The sequence below is a fragment of the Microcaecilia unicolor genome, chromosome 11 (genome assembly GCF_901765095.1).
Source record: "Microcaecilia unicolor chromosome 11, aMicUni1.1, whole genome shotgun sequence".
Taxonomy (NCBI): Eukaryota; Metazoa; Chordata; class Amphibia; order Gymnophiona; family Siphonopidae; genus Microcaecilia; species Microcaecilia unicolor.
In genome coordinates this window covers 179,169,482-179,190,269 of record NC_044041.1, presented here as the reverse complement: position 1 = coordinate 179,190,269, position 20,788 = coordinate 179,169,482, and the positions used below count along the sequence as shown (strand labels likewise).

The 20,788-nt window shown below is 44.3% G+C and overlaps 2 protein-coding genes across 3 annotated transcripts in view; one reads left to right on the top strand and one right to left on the bottom strand.

Moving 5' to 3' along the window:
• Positions 1-7,273, bottom strand: part of LOC115480389 (protein Smaug homolog 2-like) — a 55,832-nt gene extending 48,559 nt beyond the window's left edge. For both annotated transcript variants that reach the window (XM_030219044.1, XM_030219045.1), the window contains exon 1: positions 6,915-7,273. The gene's annotated coding sequence lies outside the window, so the exon portion shown is untranslated. The remainder of the gene's footprint in view (positions 1-6,914) is intronic.
• A 604-nt stretch (positions 7,274-7,877) lies between these two features.
• The window catches only part of LOC115480390 (protein Smaug homolog 2-like), a 70,751-nt gene continuing 57,840 nt past the window's right edge, over positions 7,878-20,788 (top strand). Inside the window, 2 exon segments of the mRNA XM_030219046.1 lie at positions 7,878-7,890; positions 14,917-14,921. The gene's annotated coding sequence lies outside the window, so the exon portion shown is untranslated.

The following is a 20,788-nucleotide window of genomic DNA, read 5'->3' as shown; positions in this document are numbered from 1 at the left end:
ATGAAGCAGAAAGGACTTCCAGACACTAGTTAATAGGCAAGTTAATTGTTTTCTGTGACCTACAGTATGGAGCCAAATATTCCTAATTTTAAAAATGAGCAAGATTTTGGTGAGGTCCGAGGTTAACATGGGTGGGCATTATGCAACATGGAAGATTATGTTGCCTCCAGTTCTGTCACTGACATGTGCTGCCATTATGGGGTGGGCATAACTCTCAAGTAGTGGTGAGGTTCATGGAGCACAGACCACCTGTGGCTGGCTCTAGGTCAGTTCCCACCCACCAATTCCCATCTAGGTGAATTCTTACCACTCCACGGAAGAGAATTCTCACCCTTCACAAGCATAATGGAACAAGGTCTGACATCTTATCTCCTTCACTTTCCCCTTCCAGGCATGCAGCCTGTTTGGGAAGGCAATGGCCCCCACACTACACCCATGTCACTTCCCCTCCCAAACATAATCTTCTGCACAGCACACACCAAAAAAAAACCCCAAAACCCAAAAACAAATAGAGCATTAAAAAAAAAAAATAGCACAGACCATAACCCCTGATGCAACCAGACACACACACTAAACAAAAAAATCATTACAACCCGATTCCAAATAGATTCACTAACTTTCTCAAACCCATAAAAATTACCTTTGCTACAAACCTTCAGAGATCGAAAACAGGACAATTCCCACCTGCTCCCACAATTAAAAATCTGTTTTCCCCACAAACCTGGATGACTGTCAGTAACACACAGCTTCACCTCCATGCAATGGTGGTGTTCATGAGAATTCTGATGCAAACAAAGGACAATTCCCAACCATTCCCACTATTAAAAATCAGATTTTTTTCCACAAACCTGGATGACTCAACGACACACAGCTTCACTCCCACTCCTCCACACAATGGCACTGTTTATGCATATTCTGACATATAAAAAGAAAACCCGATAGACACAGGAAAAAGAAGATCAAACACCACATCCCTGTAAGAACAAACTTCACAGGATGGGAAATAGCTGGGAGGGAATAGTCCTAGGAGGGAATTGTCCTTCTTGAGTGGGAATTGCTCAGAGGGGATTAGTCCTAGGTGGGCACGGTCCCAGGGGAACTGATGGGTGGGAACTCACTGGATAGCTGTGGTTATGCCTTTTTTAAGCAGAGCTCCATCAGGTGGTATATGTAACACAGAAGCATATGATCAAACAGGTAGGCTTAGTATTTATGCTTACTGGTTCTGGATATACTGCCGTTAATGGCCTACTTGCTTAAGACAATACACAAAAGCACCTTCTTCAGAGAGAACCAGCGTCTGCATTGATTGTCAATCTATTAAGCTCAAAAGCAGAGCCCTTGACAAGATCACATTCAACACAGTACAACTGCCAGCTGTCTCCATGCCAAAAAAGAACAGACTAATCTACTTCTGGTTTTACCATATTGATGTATGAAAGTGTAGTTTTCCTTTTCCTATTGATTTCCCTAAGTGAAATGACATTACAAATGCATGCATACATACATTGGGGTAATGCCAGAACCAAATTAGTCTGGTTCTTATGACAATGTTTTACTAACTGGATCTTTCAGTATGACCTAACTATACAATTTAACTATAAAGCTAAAGAATTATGCTCCATTTCTTCATACTGAAAACAATTCACCATTTTTAATATTCATGGGTTCTGCACTCTAGTTATTATTCTTTATCACATTTGTACCCCACATTTTCCCACCTATTTGCAGGCTCAATGTGGCTTACATCAAACCGTAGAGGCAATCGCCAATTCGGTAAATATACAGATACAATATAATGTAGTGATCAGGGAGCATCAAAAGAACAGGGTATACAGGAGAAAAAGGAGGGAAGGTTAAGAGTGTCCAAAATGGTCCATTAATTTGCTGTGTTGCAGGATGTAGGGACGTATGTTGAAACCTTGGGATAGGCCTTTCCGAATAAGCTGGTCTTGAGTGATTTCCTGAAATTAAGATGATTGTGAATAGTTTTTACAGCTTTTGGCAGCGCATTCCATAGTTGAGTACTAATAAAGGAGAAGGTGGAAGCATAAGTGGATTTATATTTGAGGTCGTTGCAGCTAGGGTACTGAAGGTTTAAGTATGAACGGGATGATCTGGCTGTATTCCTGGAAGGTAGGTTAATTAAGTTGGTCATGTATCCTGGGGCTTCTCCATAAAGAATTTTGTGGACTAGGGTACAGATTTTGAAGGTGATTCGCTCCTTAATTGGAAGCCAATGCAGTTTCTCTCGAAGAGGTTTAGCACTATCGAATTTGGATTTACCATAAATTAATCTGGCTGCAGTGTTTTGGGTGGTCTGAAGTTTCTTTGTAGGTTGTTCTTTACAACCTGCGTAAATTCCATTGAAGTAGTCTAAGTGGCTTAATATCATTGATTGTATTAGATTATGAAATACTTCTCTCGGGAAGAAAGGTTTAATTCGTTTACGTTTCCACAACGAGAAGAACATTTTCTTTGTAGTGGAATTTATTTGGCTTTCAAGTGATAGGTTGCGATCAATTGTTACACCAAGTATTTTTAGGCTCTCTGAGATTAGGAGGGTAAGATCTGGGGTGATTAGAGTTGAAGGTTTGGACATTGTGTTGAGATAAAAGGATAAGGCAGTGCGTTTCTCAGTATTCAGTTGAAAAGAGCTTGCCCGTTCATGGTGTTCAGACCAAGATTAATTTCATTGGTGATTTCAGACAGGTCATGTCTGAAGGGAATATAAATTAGGACACCATAAGCATAAATGAATGGGTTAAGGCCTAGATTGGATAAGGACTTGGCCAAAGGAATCAGCACTATGTTGAAGAGTGTTGGGGATAGTGGTGAGCCTTGAGGGACTCCACAGTCTGCTTTCCACGATGGTGATAAGGTTGAATTAGATTTTACTTGATAAGATCTGGAGGTTAGAAAACCCTTAATCCAACTAAGTACATTTCCACCAGTCCCAAAGTAATCAAGAAGGTTTAGTAGAAGGTTTAGTAGAATGTTATGGTTTACCATGTCAAAAGCACTTGACATGTCAAATTGGAGAAGAAGTATGCTTTGCCTAAAGCTATTTCCTGCTTAAAGTTGGCAAGGAGAGTGATGAGCACCGTTTCAGTGCTATGAAGGGGGCGGAATCCTGATTGTCATTCATGTAGTATAGAGAAGTTATCCAGGTAATCATTAAGTTGTTTGGTCAACATGCTCTCCATCATTTTGACAAAAAGTAGAATAGATGCAATAGGGCGGTAATTTGTGAGATCATTGCTTTTTTTCTTGGTGTCCTTTGGTATTGGAGTGAGTAAAATGTTACCATATTCCACAGGGAAGAAACCATGTTCAAGCATATAGTTTAAATAGAATGTAAGGTCTCCAATAAAGCAGTCGGGGTGGATTTGAGTAAGTGGTTAGGACAGGTGTCCAGTTTGCAATAAGAATTTGAAAATTTATGAAACGCCTGGGTAACTGAATCAATGGTGTGGGGGGCAAAGTTTAACAGGGTCCGATCTGCAGGGTGTTCTCCTGGGGTAGAATCCAGGCAGTTGATTAAATAATTCATGTCTGAGTTGTGTTGAGGAAGTGAATTACGCAATTTTGTTATTTTTTCCTTAAAGTATATAGCTAGATTAACGGCAGATGGGGTTTCAGAATTGATAGAGGTGAGTGAGTTAGAATCTGTTAGTTTATTGACGAAATGGAATAGTTTCTTCAAGTCTTTGTAGTCCGGACCTATTTTAGTTTTATAATAGAGCCTTTTGGACTGTCTTATTGCATACTTGTATTTTCTTTGCATTAGTTTCCATGCATTGAGAGTACGTTCATCTTTTTTTTTTCTCCATGCCCGTTCAACTTTTCTGGTTTTTAGTTTTCTTATGGTCTTAACATTCAGTAATGAATGCAGATTTGCTTTCAATTTAAAATATCTGCTCAATAAAAATTCTGGGAAAAGATAAACACCAAATAATTAATATCATGGGATCAAGCTACATATAAAATCTGATTTTAAGATCCATGAGCATGCAATAGGGGCTCACTCCAAATTAAACGCTTGCTTGAATAGCCAAGTTTTCAGAGCTATATAGTGCTACTAAGGTTGCACATGCAAATTCAGCTGTATTCTGGATTTGCACACACAACTTGATAAACAAACTAATCAGCACTGAAAAGTGCCAAACAAGCAATTAGACACTAATTGGCATTAGAAATTATGTGCACAAGTGTCTAAGCATATTCTGTAAAGTAATGTACATAAATTCTAAGGTGGCTAGTGAAAAAAAGAGGTTTGGTTACGGGCGTTTCTACTACTACTACTACTACTATTTAGCATTTCTATAGCGCTACAAGGCATACGCAGCGCTGCACAAACATAGAAGAAAGACAGTCCCTGCTCAAAGAGCTTACAATCTAATAGACAAAAAATAAATAAAGTAAGCAAATCAAATCAATTAATGTGATCGGGAAGGAAGAGAGGAGGGTAGGTGGAGGCGAGTGGTTACAAGTGGTTACGAGTCAAAAGCAATGTTAAAGAGGTGGGCTTTCAGTCTAGATTTAAAGGTGGCCAAGGATGGGGCAAAACGTAGGGGCTCAGGAAGTTTATTCCAGGCGTAGGGTGCAGCGAGACAGAAGGCGCGAAGTCTGGAGTTGGCCGTACTGGAGAAGGGAACAGTTAAGAAGGATTTATCCATGGAGCGGAGTGCACGGGAAGGGGTGTAGGGAAGGACGAGTGTGGAGAGATACTGGGGAGCAGCAGAGTGAATACATTTATAGGTTAGTAGAAGAAGTTTGAACAGGATGCGAAAACTGATAGGGAGCCAGTGAAGGGTCTTGAGGAGAGGGGTAGTATGAGTAAAGCGACCCTGGCGGAAGATGAGACGGGCAGCATAGAATACACCCAGTCTGAGCCTAATTTAGGCATAGACATTTATACCAGGTTTTACTTGGCATAACTGTGTGCAACTAAATTTAGTCATGCAGACAGGTGCTAGGCTTATTCTGTAAGCTGCACCTAGATTTAGGTGCGATCTATAGAATATGTCTAGGCACATTTTTTTTGTGTCAATTTTTTTTTTTTTTTTAGGTGCGATATACGGTATCTAGTCCTAATTGTGTTAGTGAAGGGGTAAGCAACCACGGTCCTCGAGGGCCGCAACCCAGCCAAGTTTTCAGGATTTTCCAAATGAATATGTATGCGATCTATTTACATAAAATGGGGGCACTGCATGCAAATCTATCTCATGCATGTTTGTTAGGGAAATCCTGAAATCAAAATGAAATGTGGAAGAACCAAGGTTGTCCATCTCTTTGTTAGTGTGTGTTAACTCTTGTGAAGCAATGAGCCACATTCCTGGTCTAACAGTCTACTCGGAACCGTCTGTGATATATTTTGTGTGGCAGGACCGTCTTACACCAAATGGAGCCGTACAGATATTTATTCCTTTGAAACATCTCTTAGCACTACAGGGTCCACTTACTAAACATTAGCATGTGCTAATGGGCATTTAACATGGGGTGCCACAGTGACCACTGGAATAACATGGGCATAACAGCAAACGGCTTGTAAGCGGGCCCCTATTCTTTTATAGTTCTCTCACATTTCCAGCAAAGAAACAGACAAATGCACTAAAACCTGATGCGTAAAAAATATAACAAAGGAATTGTAAGCTTTTGGAAATGTCAAGCTGAATACAAGCCACTGCGCTTCATAGTTTCACAAAATAGACATTAACATCAAATACAAAACTAAAATGGATTGAAGCATACTCAAAGAACAGATATAAATCACCTCCACATATCCTGAAATCAAATTAAGCGAGCCCTGTGCACAGAATCAGATGAGCCACACCGTAGCAATTCAACTTTAACCATTGTTTAGGAAATATCATAGACATTGAATGATCCATTTAACTCTTTGGTAACGTCAGAAATATTCAAGGGTAAATATAAAATTATTGCCTCTACAGAAAAACAAAGATCACCGACATTACTAACATGGAAGCAAACCAAACTCCTCAAGATCTTCAACAGCAGCTACATAAATTGCAATTTTTTTGTACTCAATCAAGATTTTAGTAGAATATCAGGAACTCCCCTTTCCTAAACTCCATGTATTAATGCAACCCCCCCCCCCCCTCCCCACCACACACACAAAAAACCTACCCTTTGGTTTCTTACACAATATGACAGTAAGGGAGTTGCTGTGTCCTAAATCAGGCCCCTCCCATCCTAAAAAAAGGTCTCTTGTGACAATTTCTCTTGCCCCAGGGCAAGGCTCCTCCTTTTTTTTTTTTCTTCTCTCCCACTCCAGAGTCCATGGCAGGGCTCCATATAACCCTCTCACGTCCCCTTCCCCAACCACCCCAAGATGGACTCACATTCACGTCTTCCCTCTAAAACCCCAAGGCAAATCCTTCTTACACCGTTTCCCAGCCGCCACATCACACAGGCCACCTGATCAGGCTGATCCAGACCAGATGTTACCCCGGTACATAGATTTCTGACAACACGGAAAAATTCCGCTTTCAGGACCTCAACCCTTATCCCACCCATTAAGGCGCTCCTCCCCTCCCCCAAATCTAGGACCCCTCCTGTGTCGCCTCTTCCGCGCTGCGACCAGCGTACCCGGAAAGCCTCAGCGACGTTTCTGTGAGCCGAGACTCCATGGCCCACACCAGTGCTGTCCAATTCACAATCGATTCGTTTTGGACGAATCGAATAATAAATAGTAGTAGTCGTTCTGGAAAAAAAATCGGTAGTCCCGAATATGGATTTCCCCACCCACTGTCACCCAAGCCGCTGCTTCCCTCCCTCCCTCCCGCTGTCACCCAAGCCGCTTTCGCTGCTTCCCTCCCTTTTTCCCTCACGCTGTCACCCAAGCCACTGCAACTACTGAGGGAAGCAACAGCAGTGAGAAGAAAACTTACCATAGCAGGGCCCACAGACTCTCTATTGTTGGCACAGGCAAGAAAGTCTCTCTATTGGCGCGCAGCCGGAACAGGAACTGACATCAGGGGGCGGGACCGGCAGTCCAGCCAAGCAAGGGAGGTTTACTAGACTGGAGTGGACGTGAGAGCCTATCTAGTCCACTGTAAAGCAAGTAAGCCAATTTGGTTAATCTGTGTGTCCACTCCCTCGCGCAGCTGTCATTTGCCATACGCGCAAAGCTAAACCAATGGGTCGCTTGCCCCTGAAACAGGTTCAAATCAGAACAATCCATTTGTGTATCTAAAAGGTAAACTTCTACAAAACAGATGAAGGAAGGTGTGATTGATTCCATGTGCCCCAATGAAAGGAGAGTTTCATTCTACTTCCATTTCATTTCAATATATTCCATTCCCAAGGCAGATTACAACAGCAGCTAAGATGATGCCATCAGGAAACAGGATATCCTCACTGAAATTTGCCCATCTGTATTGTATAGAAGAACAGTGAAGAAAAATGGGCACAAACTACTGAGTTTGTAATTGCTGTTTCTACCAGCTACAATCATTGGTGAAGTTGTTTTAGTGATATTCAATTGTTTTTCTCCTCCACCTTTTAAAGCATTGACTATCCAACTACTACTACTTTCTATAGAGCTTTAGACTTGTTTACAGATGTGGAACCAACAATAAAGAACGACAACGTGGAAACAGCAGCTCATCGGTTTGCTTGCTTTGTTTTGAGCGCATGGCAAGGAGGACGGCTGCGCAAGGGAGTGGGCACACAGATGAACCAAACTGGCTTACTTGCTTTACAGTGGACCAGATAGGCTCACGTCCACTCCAGTCTAGTAAACCTCCCTTGCTTGGCTGGACTGCCGGTCCCGCCCCCTGATGTCAGTTCCTGTTCCGGCTGCGCGCCAATAGAGAGACTTTCTTGCCTGTGCCAACAATAGAGAGAGAGACCGTGGGCCCTGCTGTAAGTTTATCTCTCAGTTCTCACTGTTGCTGCTTCTCTCAGCCGCTGCAGTAGTTTGGGTGACAGCGGGAGGGAGGCAAGTAGCGGTTTTGGTGACAGCGGGTGGGAGGGAGGTGGGGAAATCCCTAGTCGGGACTCCCAATTTTTTTTTTCCAGAACGAATCGATTCGTCTTGTGAATTGGACAGCACTAGTGTGGGCCATGGAGTCTCGGCTCACAGAAACGTCGCTGAGGCTTTGCGGGTACGCTGCTGGTCGCAGCGCGGAAGAGGCGACACAGGAGGGGTCCTAGATTTGGGGGAGGGGAGGAGAGCCTTAATGGGAGGTATAGGGGTGGAGGTCCTGAGAGGAAGGCGCTGTAAGGCGAATCCTTTGCTTGAGACGATATCAGGGGGACGACTTGGCGAGGGGACTAGAACAGCAATCGGAATTTTTCCGTGTTATCAGAAATCTATGTACCGAGGTAACGTCTGGTCTGGATCAGCCTGTTCCGTTGGCCTGTGTGATGTGGCGGCTGGGAAACGGTGTAAGAAGGATTTGCCTTTGGGGTTTTAGAGGGAAGACATGAATGTGAGTCCATCTTGGGGACGTGAGAGGGTTATATGGAAACCTGCCATGGAGTCTGGAGTGGGAGAGAAAAAAAAAAGGAGGAGCCTTGCCCTGGGGCAAGAGAAATTGTCACAAGAGACCTTTTTTTTAGGATGGGAGGGGCCTGATTTTGGACACAGCAACTCCCTTACTGTCATATTGTGTAAGAAACCAAAGGGTAGGTTTTTTGTGTGTGTGGTGGGGAGGGGTTACATTAATACATGGAGTTTAGGGAAGGGGAGTTCCTGATATTCTACTAAAATCTTGATTGAGTATAAAAAAAATTGCAATTTATGTAGCTGCTGTTGAAGATCTTGAGGAGTTTGGTTTGCTTCCATGTTAGTAATGTCGGTGATCTTTGTTTTTCTGTAGAAGCAATAATTTTATATTTACCTTTGAACTTTTCTGACGTTACCAAAGAGTTAAATTGATCACTCAGTGTCTATGATATTTCCTAAACAATGGTTAAAGTTGAATTGCTAAGTGTGGCTCCTCTGGATCTATGGTGTTTGATTCTGTGGACAGGGCTCACTTAATTTGATTTCAGGATATGTGGAGGTGATTTATATCTGTCCTCTGGCTATGCCTCAGTCCATTTTAGTTTTGTATTTGATGTTAATGTCGTTAAATTGTACAGCGCTGCGTAACCCTAGCAGCGCTATAGAAATGTTAAGTAGTAGTATTTTCTGAAACTATGAAGCCCAGTGGCTTGAATTCAGGTTTACATTTCCAAAAGCTTACAATTCCTTTGTTATATTTTTTGCATCAGGTTTTAGTGCATTTGTCTGTTTATTTGCTGGATATGTGAGAGAATTATAAAAGAATTAGTAAAAAAGGCCCATTTCTGACACAAATGAAACGGACGCTAGCAAGGTTTTCCTCGGAGTGTGTGTGAGAGAGAGTGAGACTGGGTGCAAGTGTGTCTGTGAGAGAGAGACTGCTGTGTGTAAGAATGAGAGTGTGTGCCAGGAGCCCCCATCCCTCCCTTCTTCTCCCCCTCCCCGTCCCAGGGTCGTCCCTTCCTCCCTCCCTCCCTCCCTCCGAGTTTCAGGGTCCCTCCTCCCCCGCCCTCCGAGTTTCAGGGTCCCTCCTCCCCCTTCCTCCACGTTTCAGGGTCCCCCCTCCCCGTCCCTCCAAGTTTCAGGGTAGTTGGGCTCAGGTACCTCGGCCACTCACCGCGTGTTGGGCTTCTGGAGTTGCCGTCGGCTGCACTATTCGTCCGTTGCCTCTGTCTCCGTGGACGTGTGTGTGGTGCTTTTTTTTTTCTCTGCGATGCAGCGGTGCCAGGACTTCTCTGTGCCCCCCGAGGCTAGGTCCAGCTTGTGTAGGGTGGCAGTGGCTTGTGCGCGGGGGCCTGGGCTCTGCCCTCTGCCTCCGTCTGGGATCCTCCCGCGTCCTCCGCCGCCAGCTCCTGCCCGTCCATCCCATGCCGCTCCGCCTCTGGCCGCTGCAGAGGCCAAGTACAGGAGCGGGGCTGACTCTGCGGCTCTAAATCTGGGTGGATGTCCACCGCAGCCTCCGCCATCTTGGCACTTGTCTTCTTTGCGCGCTCCCGCAATCCTGGTACCAGCCTCGCTTGGTCCCTCCGTCTCGCTCGCACTTTCTCTCGTCCCTCCCTCCCTCGCAGTTCCAGGATCGTCGTCCCTCCCTTCCTGCTTCCCTCCCAATTACAGGCCCCTTTCTGTTTCTTGTTGAAGCTCCACCTCCGCCCCTGTTCCCTGCCCTTTTCGCCCCTCCTCCTCCAGCTCTGACGTCAGCCTGATCTACGGAGCCTAGCAGACCAAGGAGCCATGGTCTGAGGCAGCAAAATTAGAACGTTGGAGGTGAGAATTATTATATAGGATAGGGGCCCACTTACAAGCCAATTGCTGTTATGCCCATGTTATTCCAGTGGTCACTGTGGCACCCCATGTTAAATGCCCATTAGCACATGCTAACGTTTAGTAAGTGGACCCTGTAGTGCTAAGAGATGTTTCAAAGGAATAAATACCTGTACGGCTCCATTTGGTGTAATACGTTCCTGCTGTGGAAAGTGGAGTAGTAACATAGTAACATATAGTAACATAGTAGATGACGGCAGAAAAAGACCTGCATGGTCCATCCAGTCTGCCCAACAGGACAACTCATATGTGTTACTTTTTGTGTATACCTTACTTTGATTTGTACCTGTGTTCTTCAGGGCACAGACCGTATAAGTCTGCCCAGCAGTATCCTCACCTCCCAACCACCAGCCCTGCCTCCCAACCACCAGCCCCGCCTCCCAACCACCGGCTCTGGCATAGACCGTATAAGTCTGCCCAGCACTATCCCCGCCTCCCAACCACCAGCCCCGCCTCCCAACCACCGGCTCTGGCACAGACCGTATAAGTCTGCCCAGCACTATCCCTGCCTCCCACCACCGTGGAGTAGTGGCCTAGTGGTTAGAGCACCGGTCTTGCAATCCAGAGGTGGCCGGTTCAAATCCCACTGCTGCTCCTTGTGATCTTGGGCAAGTCACTTAACCCTCCATTGCCTCAGGTACAAACTTAGATTATGAGCCCTCCTGGGACAGAGAAATATCCAGAGTACCTGAATGTAACTCACCTTGAGCTACTATTGAAAAATGTGTGAGCAAAATATAAATAAAAAATTTCACAAAAGATTCAGAGTAGACTGTTAGACTAGTGACGTGGCTCAGTCAGCTCATTGCTTCACTAGAGTTAACACGCACTAACACAGGGATGGACAACCTCAGTCCTTCCGCAACCCATTTGGATTTCAGGATTTCCCTAATGAACATGCATGATATAGATTTGCGTGCACTGCCCCCATTGTAGGTAAATAGATCACATACATATTCATTTGGAAAATCCTGAAAACTTGGCTGGGTTGCGGCCCTCGAACCGTGGTTGCTCACCCCTTCACTAATAACAATTAGGACTACATACTATATATCGCACCTAAAAAAAATTGACGCTGAAAAAAATGTGCCTAGGCATATTATATAAATCGCACCTAAATCTAGGTGCGGCTTACAGAATAAGCCTAGCACCTGTCCGTGCAACTAAATTTAGTTGCAGACAGTTATGCCAAGTAAAACCTGGTATAAATGTCTACTCCTAAATTAGGCTCAGACCGGGTATATTCTATAACAACGCGCATAGTTTTTAGAAACGCCCTTGACCAAACCTCTTTTTTTCACTAGCCACCTTAGAATTTATGTACATTACTTTACAGAGTACACTTAGACACTTGTGCACATAAATTCTAATGCCCATTAGTGTTTATAATTGCTTGTTGGTTGGCACTTTTCAGTGCTGATTAGTTTGTTAATCAAGTTGTGTGCGCAAATCCAGAATACGGCTGGATTTGCATTCGCAACCTTAGTGGCACTATATAGCTCTGAAAACTTGGCTATTCAAGCAAGCGTTTAATTTGGAGTGAGCCCTTATTGCATGCTCATGGATCTTAAAATCAGATTTTATATGTAGCTTGAGCCCACAATATTAATTATTTGGTTTTTATCTTTTCCCAGAATTTTTATTGGGCAGATATTTTAAATTGAAAGCAAATCTGCATTCATTACTGAATGTTAAGACCATAAAGATGCACCCTGATCACTACACTATATTGTATTTGTATATTTACCGAATTGGCAATTGCCTCTACGGTTTGATGTAAGCCACATTGAGCCTGCAAATAGGTGGGAAATGTGATAAATAAAGTATAATAACTAGAGTGCAGAACCCATAAATATTAAAAATGGTGAATTGTTTTCAATATGAAGAAATGGAGCATAATTCTTTAGCGTTATAGCTAAATTGTATAGTTAGGTCATACGGAAAGATCCAGTTAGTAAAACTTTGTCATAAGAACCAGACTAATTTGGTTCTGGCATTACCCCAATGTATGCATTTTATTTATTATCTCATTTATACCCCACATTTTCCCAATGTGGCTTACATCGCACCGCAGAGGCAGACGCCAATGCAGTAAATAAGCTAATACAACATAAAACCTACATTAGAAATAATGGAGAGGATGGGGAAGGAACGGAAGGGGTATGTGTAAGAAGAAATCCGTCCAAAGATGGAGAACTCAGAACGCCCCCTCGGAAAAACAACAGTACCAAGACTGGAAGATGTATGTTGGTAAAAGGAGTTTATTGAAGTACCAACATACATCTTCCAGTCTTTGGTATCCTTGGTCACCCTCCCACTTTTTCTGTTGTACTGAAGGAACGGAAGGAACAGGGAAACCATGGGAGAGGAGGGAAGGGTGGATGTGTCCAAAATTGAGATTAGTTTGATGTGTATCAAGCAGTGGAGACACATGTTGAGTCCTTGGGGTAGGCTTTTCCAAATAACATGGTCTTGAGAGATTTCCTGAAATTTAGATGGTTGTGGATGATTTTTAATTTGAAATGTCATTTCACTTAGGGAAAGCGATAGGAAAAGCAAAACTACACTTTTGTACATCAGTATTGTAAAACCAGAAGTGGATTAGTCTGTTCTTTTTGGCATGGAGTCAGCTGGCAGTCGTACTGTGTTGAATGTATCTTGTCAAGGGCTCTGCTTTTGAGCTTAATAGATTGACAATCACTGCAGACACTGATTCTCTCTGAAGAAGGTGCTTTTGTGTATTTTCTTAAGCACGTAGGCCATTAACAGCGGTATATCCAGAACCAATAAGCATAAATACTAAGCCTACCTGTTTGGTCATATGCTTCTGTGTTTCATATACCACCTGATGGAGCTTTGCTTAGAAAGGCATAACCACAGCCGATGAGTTCCCACTCATCAATTCCACCGGGACAGTTCCCACCTAGGACTAATCCCCTCTGACCAATTCCCACTGAAGAAGGACAATTCCCTCCTAGGACTATTCCCTCCCAGCTATTTCCTATCCTGCAAAGTTTGGTCTTTTTTCCTGTGTCTATCGGGTTTTCTTTTTATATGTTGGAATATGCATAAACAGCGCCATTGCGTGGAGGGGGTGGGAGTGAAACTGTGTCGCTGATAGTCATCCACGTTTGTGGAAAAAAAACTGATTTTTAATAGTGGGAATGGTTGGGAATTATCCTTTTTATGCGTCAGAATTCGCATAAACAGCACCATTGCATGGATGTGAACCTGTGTGTCACTGACAGTCATCCAGGTTTGTAGGAAGAACGGATTTTTCATTTCGGAATCGGGTGGGAGTAGGTGGGAATTGTCCTGTTTTTGACCTCTGGAGGTTTGTAGCAAAGGTAATTCCATAGCGTGCCACAGATCAATCCAGAGACTTGTGGGTTATGTACCTCTACCAGCAGGTGGAGATAGAACTTCTGAGGTTTACTGTATGTAGTCATGTTCAGCCACCTCTATCTAGCAGGTGGATTTTCATAACTGTGCAGCTCTGGATTGATTGGCTCCTGGCCTGGGCCCCTGGGTCTAGTTGAGCTTCTGGGGTCTGAGGTGTCTCGGTCTTGGGTGCACACCTGGTGGTGCTAGGTCCCTCACTTCCTCATTGCCCTCTCCTCTCTGCCTGACTTGGTTTGTGGTTCTCACTTTCCTGACTTTAAAAAAAGTCTGAGGTTTCTTTTACTCCGGCGTCCTCTCCTGCCGTAAAAAAACAAAACAAAAAAAACCTCCTCAGACTGATTCATCCAGAGCAGCGAGCTGCTGATGTTGGTTTGCAGTACTGGCTAAGGGGTGTGAGGACCGACTTGGCATGCGACAGCAATTCCCGAGGGGGTGAGTAGTCATTACCCTACCTGCGCTGGTGGGGAGAACAAAAGCGACTTTCGGTGTGGAAGCTGCTGGGCTTCTGCTGTTTCCTGTGCTGCAGCTCCACTGTACAGGCCAACTCCGTGGAGCGTTGTGCTCCTTCCCGGCTCATTTTCATGGGCGCAAGGCAGCTGTTTTCTTGGCGAATGCCATCTTTCCTGCCACGCTGCATAGCAAGGCTGAAGTGCCGGCGTTCCCTTGGGGCCTGATTCGCCTGCAATTCTGGCAGTTTTATGTGCAGGCTGTTCAGAAGATGTGACTGGGGAACTGGGGTGGATCGCTCCCAGTTTCTTCATATTTGTTATTTAAGGGCTTCTGAGAAAAAGGCCTGGGGCAGTTTGCAGACTCCTGTGGGAGTCCTTGGGTCTCCCGCAGCTTCCCAAGGGCGAGGTTGGAGGCCCAGAAGACCCATGCAGCTGTTCTGCGGCAGCGAGAGCCTTAAGCTGCAGCTTGGAAAGTACTGACTATCTGAAAGTCTTCTTGTGGACATGCCTGTGCCTCACTAGGTGATTTATGGTTTGGGTATACCCTCTTATAGTTGCTCTAAGAATATTTCTGGCCCCGTTCTCGAGGAGGTTCAGTGTGTGTGTACATCATTAATGGAGGGGAGAAAGTGATCAGGATTAGGGACCCCTTCTCTAGGTTTTTCACTTTTTTCTTCTTTCCATTTTGTGAAGAGCACAGCAGTACAGATGGGGTTTAGTTAGGCTTGGAGCTGTTGACTCCATGTTTCTGTGAGAAATGTTACATTTTGAGGCTAATGCAGGCTTCTTGGGTTTCTCTCGGTCGCCATGGTAATCATGCACTCTGTGTGGCCCTGGTGGCATTTGCTCTGTGTGCACTGTTTACATCAACTTAGTTTTATTCAGGAAGGTGGCTGGCCTTTCTGCCTGAAGGGTACAGGTTGAAGTCTGGTTTATCCATCCTATAAGAAAGTGTGGACTCAGCTATGTTTCCAGTGGGGCATATTTTATTTCATTCTCTTACTGCTTGCCTGGCCAAGTAGTTCTTGCATGACTGGAACAGTTATCACTATACTACTGTACTAAAGATTGCCCTCCTCTCTCTCTTTTTGCACAATGATACTGGCCACACCTTTGCATACTAGCCCCAGCTACCTATCCTTCTTCAGTCCTTAGGATTGGTAGTCAAACAGGCTAATTTTCAAAAGAGATAGAAGTTCAAAAAGTGACATAAATCGGCACTTGGACGTCCATCTCTCAGAGACGTCCAAATTGGAAGTCCGTCGCAAGGATGTCCAAATCTGAAGGGGGCGTGTCGGAGACGTGGTGGAGGCGGGACTTGGGCGTTCCTAAGACTTGGACGTCTTTGAGCCATAATGGAAGAGTGTGGTAGCCCCAAAAGTTTGTTCATTTGCTTTTTCATGCGGCTGTATGCGGTATCTTCCATCTTAAGTAGAGGAGTGTCAGACTGTCATAGTAATGCTTGAATGTTTTCACTTATATACACTGTCAGCTAGCACATTTGCTTATTTCCGATCTGAGGAAGAAGGGCAACCTTCGAAAGCTAATCAAGAAATGTATTAAGTTATGTCCAATAAAAAAGGTATCATCTTATTTTGTTTGATTTCTATTGATAGCCATAATGGAAAAAAGCAAAGACATCCATGACTAAAACTTGGACGTTTTCACCCGGACCGGTTTTTATTACGAATAAGGCACAAAAAGGTGCCCGAAATGACCATATGACCACTGGAGGGAATCGGGGATGACCTCCCATTACTCCCCCAGTGGTCACTAACTCCTTCCCACCCTCAAAAAAACATCATTGCCAGAGAAGGTAGTGACGGCAGCTGGCCATGCTGAGTTTAAAGGGGATCTGGACAGATTCCTGAAGGAAAAGTTCATTGATCATTATTAAATTTGGGGTTTTTGCCAGGTTCTTGGGGCCTGGATTGGCCGCTGTTGGAGACAGAGTGCTGGGCTTGATAGACCTTTGGTCTTTTCCCAGCGTGATGGTGCTTATGTACGTATGTACTTGCCAGCCTCAGATGTCATACTCGGTCCATGACAGCGCATGCAGGTCCCTGGAGTAGTTTCATTTCGTAGTAGGTGCAGTGCACTTCAGACAGGTGGACCTAGGTCCATACCCCCCCCTACCTATTACATTTGTGGAGGAAACAGCGAGCCCTCCAAAACCCACCAGAAACCCTCTGTAGCCACATGTAGGTGCTCCCCTTCACCCGTAAGGGCTATGGTAGTGGTGTACAGTTGGGGGTAATGGATTTTGGGGGGCTTCAGCGCACACGGTAAGGGAGCTATGTACCTGGGAGCATTATATGACGTCCACGGCAGTGCCCCCTAGGGTGCCCGATTGCCATCCTGGCGTGTCAGGGGGACCAATGCTGGTTCCTCCGACGTCCAAATGGCTTGCATTTGGATGTTTTAGACATGGACGTCTTTGGTTTCTAAAATTGCCGAAAACCAAGGACGTCCATGGTATTTTCGAAACCAAAGATGGACGTCCATCTTTTTTCAAATATGACCTTCTCCCCGCCTTCTAATTTGGACGTTTTACAAAGACGTCCAAATTCCAATTTAGACGTTTCTTTCGAAAATGCCCCTCGTCACCAAGAGTCAGTTGTTTACAGTACAAATCTTGGCTTATCAGGGAGTGATGTTCCATATAGGCTTGGGAAGCCCTTTCTTCCTTTTGCCCCTCAGCAGGAGGTGCCAACCCAAGTCGGGTTCTACTTTCCCTACCAGGTCCAGAATATGGGATTTGTTTTCGGCATCGAATAAGCAGACATTTTTGGTGGTCACAGGCTGTCGTTTGATGTGGTTGCACTGCTGGGTGGCAGACACAGCTTCTAACAACTGCTGATCCAAGGGCAAGCTATTGTTTGAGGACTCGGTGAAGTTGGCTGAAGATCTGGGTGACTCAGATTCAATGTCTTCCTGAGGACATGTCTACATGTTCTTTTCAGTCAGGTCAGGCTTGCCCTTATCTTTAGGACACCAGGACTATCGCCCAGGGCAGCCTAGTTTTCTTCAGCAATCCAATCAAGGCAGGGTCTCAGAATTCCCGATTTCATCTGTTCGAGATCCTCCGGATTTGTACTGAAGGGGTGACAGGGCACACAGTCCTGTCTTTTCTGCATATGGTGGTTTCTGGTTGCCATCCCATTACACCTTTGTCTCTTCCCATTTCTTGAACGTTCACCATGTACTCCTATACTATTTAGAAGTGACCAGTGAGTTCCGTTGGTCAAATCTTTGCTTCATGCTTTGCTCATGACCTTAGGAAGGTAATGGAGTTTCCAAAGCCACGCTGGCTTACCATTTTTAGATTGGCAGATGCGGGCATAGTGGTTTTGATGTCATAGGGAGCAGACCTTTTGTAAATAGGTGTCATTGTGAAGCTGAAAGGCTGATCCGCAAAGGTGCCATTTTATTCAAAATTCATTTAGGGGAGTGGCCGCTCCCCTTGCACCCTACCTAGCTACATCTCTGCATAACGGGGCAATGTCTGGTGTGACCCAATGAGCAGATGTGACTTCCTCTATAGCCTCATGCACTGCTAAAGACCGAAGCGGTCTTCTAGTGCTCACCATTTTAAGTTAGCAGATGCAGCGGTGGCAGTTTCAGAAACAGACATATTTAGAACCTGGAGAGCCTTAGGTATATAGAAAGGCGGCGCCTCCTTATGAAACACCCACACTGTGGTGGGATCATCAGATTCCTGACCTGTTGAGCAGAAATGCTTCCTGGCATAGCCTCATTCTATACTACTACTGCTACTATCCTCTGGTTGGTCACAGGGATCTGGTTTCGAAAGCCACAGTGGCCATTGGCTGAGAGAGGCAGTTTCTTCTCTGGCCTCTATATGGGACAGTCTCTCTCATTATTTATTTTATTTATTATCTCATTTGTACCTCACAGTTTCCCAACAGTGTCAGGCTCAATGTGGCTTACAACGCATCACAGAGGCAGACGCCAATTCAGTAAAATGAAGCTAATATTATGGGTGGCAGTGCTTTCTTCCAGATCATAGTCTGACTCTGTGGCTGCCTTTTGCAGTTCGGCCACTTGGTCTTCTCTCCTGCCCTGGATGGCTTTTGCAAGATCTGCTGTCCTTCCCTTGCTAGGCTGCAGACTTGATGTGGCAGCGCATGTAGCTGCAGCCTGTGGAGCATTGCTCTAGTCTGCTGAGATTGTAGTAACCCGTCCCACTTGAGGACTGCTTTGGTACATCCCACAAGTCTCTGGATTGATCTGTGGGATGCTGTGGAAGGTAAAATTAGTCCTTACTTGATCATTTTCTTTCCATTAGTCCCCAACAGATCAATTCAGAGGCCCGCCCTTTGTTGTTCTGGGTTGAGTGTTTTCTTCCAGTTGATTCAGTTTCATCAGATTCCTTCATTTGATTTTTGGCTAAAAAAAAAAAAAAAAAACACCCAAGCAAAACAAATCAAAACATAAAGGAAACCTTCTGTTGTTACCCTCCCACAGGAGTGGTTGAGGAGCTTACATGGGCTTTATGCAGGCAGGAGGACTTACTGTTGGATTTCTTCTTCCTTCTTTCACTGCTTTGGTATCGATAATACTGAAGTTAAGTTGGCTGCACATGACCACATATAGTAAACCTCAGAGGTTCTCTATCTCCACCTGCTGGTAGAGGGACATAACCCACAAGAGACTGGATTGATCTGTTGGGACTAATGGAAAGAAAATGATCAGGTAAGGACTAATTTTACCTTTTCTGAGTTTGGGAAAGTTAGTGAATCTATTTGAAATCAGGTTGTAATGATTTTTTTGTAGTTTGTTTTTTTTGGGGGGGGGGGGGGGGGTTGTGTGTTTGGTTGCATCAGAGGTTATAGTCTATGCTATTTATTTTTTATGCTCTTTATTTGGTTTTGTTTGGGGGGGGATTATGCAGAAGATTATGTCTGGAAGAGGAAGTGACATGGGTGTAATTTGGGGGGTATGGGTACATTGCCTCCCCCTCCCCCCAAACAGGCTGCATGTTTGGAAGGGGAATTCGAAGGAGATAAGATGCCAGACGTTGTTCCATTATGCTTGTAAAGGGTGGGAATTTATCCTCCCTGGAGTGGTAGGAATTGACCTAGGTGGTAATTTTCTAAATGGGAATTGGTGGGTGGGAACTGACCTAGAGCCAGCCACAGGTGGACTGTGTGCTTCGTGAACCCCACCACTACTTGAGAGCTAACTGGAGGCAACGTAATCTTCCATGTTGTACAGTGCCCACCCATGTTAACCTCAGACCTCACCAAAATCTTGACATTGATTAGCTCATTTTTAAAATTAGGATAAAGTGGCTCCATACTGTGGGTCAAGGAAAACAATTTTCTTATTAACTAGTGTCTGGAAGTCCTGTCTGCTTCATTATTGGGAAATGATAAGTAGTAGTTATCCAGAATATGTTAAATTTCTGAAGCATGTGGTACACTAAATTGGTTGATAGTGCAATTTAATTCTATAATTAACTTTTCTGAATTGTAGTTTAAATTCATTAGCAGTGATGTAATCACCCTAAGGAGATGAATTAACATGCATTTATACCATGGGTTCCAATCTTCGGAACACACCCAGCCAGTCAGGTTTTCAAGCTATCCACAATGAATAAACATGAGATAAAATTGCATGTAATGCCTCCATTGTATGCAAATTTATCTCATGCATATTCATTGTAGGTATCCTGAAAACCTGACTAGCTAGGTGTGTCCTTAGGGCTTTGTTGAGAATTCCTGATTTTATACTTCAAAACAAAAAAAACTTCTTTCTTAAAGGTTTAAAAATGTAAAGTGTTTAGTGTGTCGTATTCTCAGAAATACATTAATAGAGCTTCTGGTTTTCTACAATTTTAATATAGAAATCCAAGGAGTTCAAGGAGAGCTCTGAGCTGCAGGCAGTGTTGACTTTTTATAACTGCCAATACATACAGCAACACAGTAGTGCACATGGTTATTGATACAGATGTGAGCAGCTGAAAGAAGTTGGTTGCACCCTGCAACTCCTCCTGGGCTCTGCAGACTGCCAAATGAAAATTCTTAAAATCCAAAAGATCTAACAATAGAGTCATAGATAACTCCTCTTCTCCCTTTAGCATGCTATCATCTTGTCCACCATCTATACCATTTATCTCCTGCACACACACCTTCTTTATTCTGGTCTCTAATATTCCCTCCCCAAGCTTTTCTTTTTTTCCAGCTTTGCTTCTTCACACCCTTCCTTGCTCAACTCCTGATCCTATAGGCATTTTTGCCTACACAGATGTCATTGTTCTCTTGTATCACATGACGTTCTCAAAGTAGATCACCAAAATCCTGCGATGTTTTCAGTCTCACGAGAATGGCACAGGATCATAGTTGGAGAACCTTGTGGAAAGGGGGCATGCAGAGTCATCCGTTGGAGCTAGAAGCAGCGCTGTTGTTGCAGTGGGCAGAAAATCAGGTGACCACTCCGTCCGCAGCTCATATAGTGGGAGTACAAAATGTTCAGGCAGACTTTCTCAGCCGAAACACTTTGGACCCGGAGATTGATCCCTAAGCAAGGAGGCATTTCAAGCAGTAGTTCAGCGTTT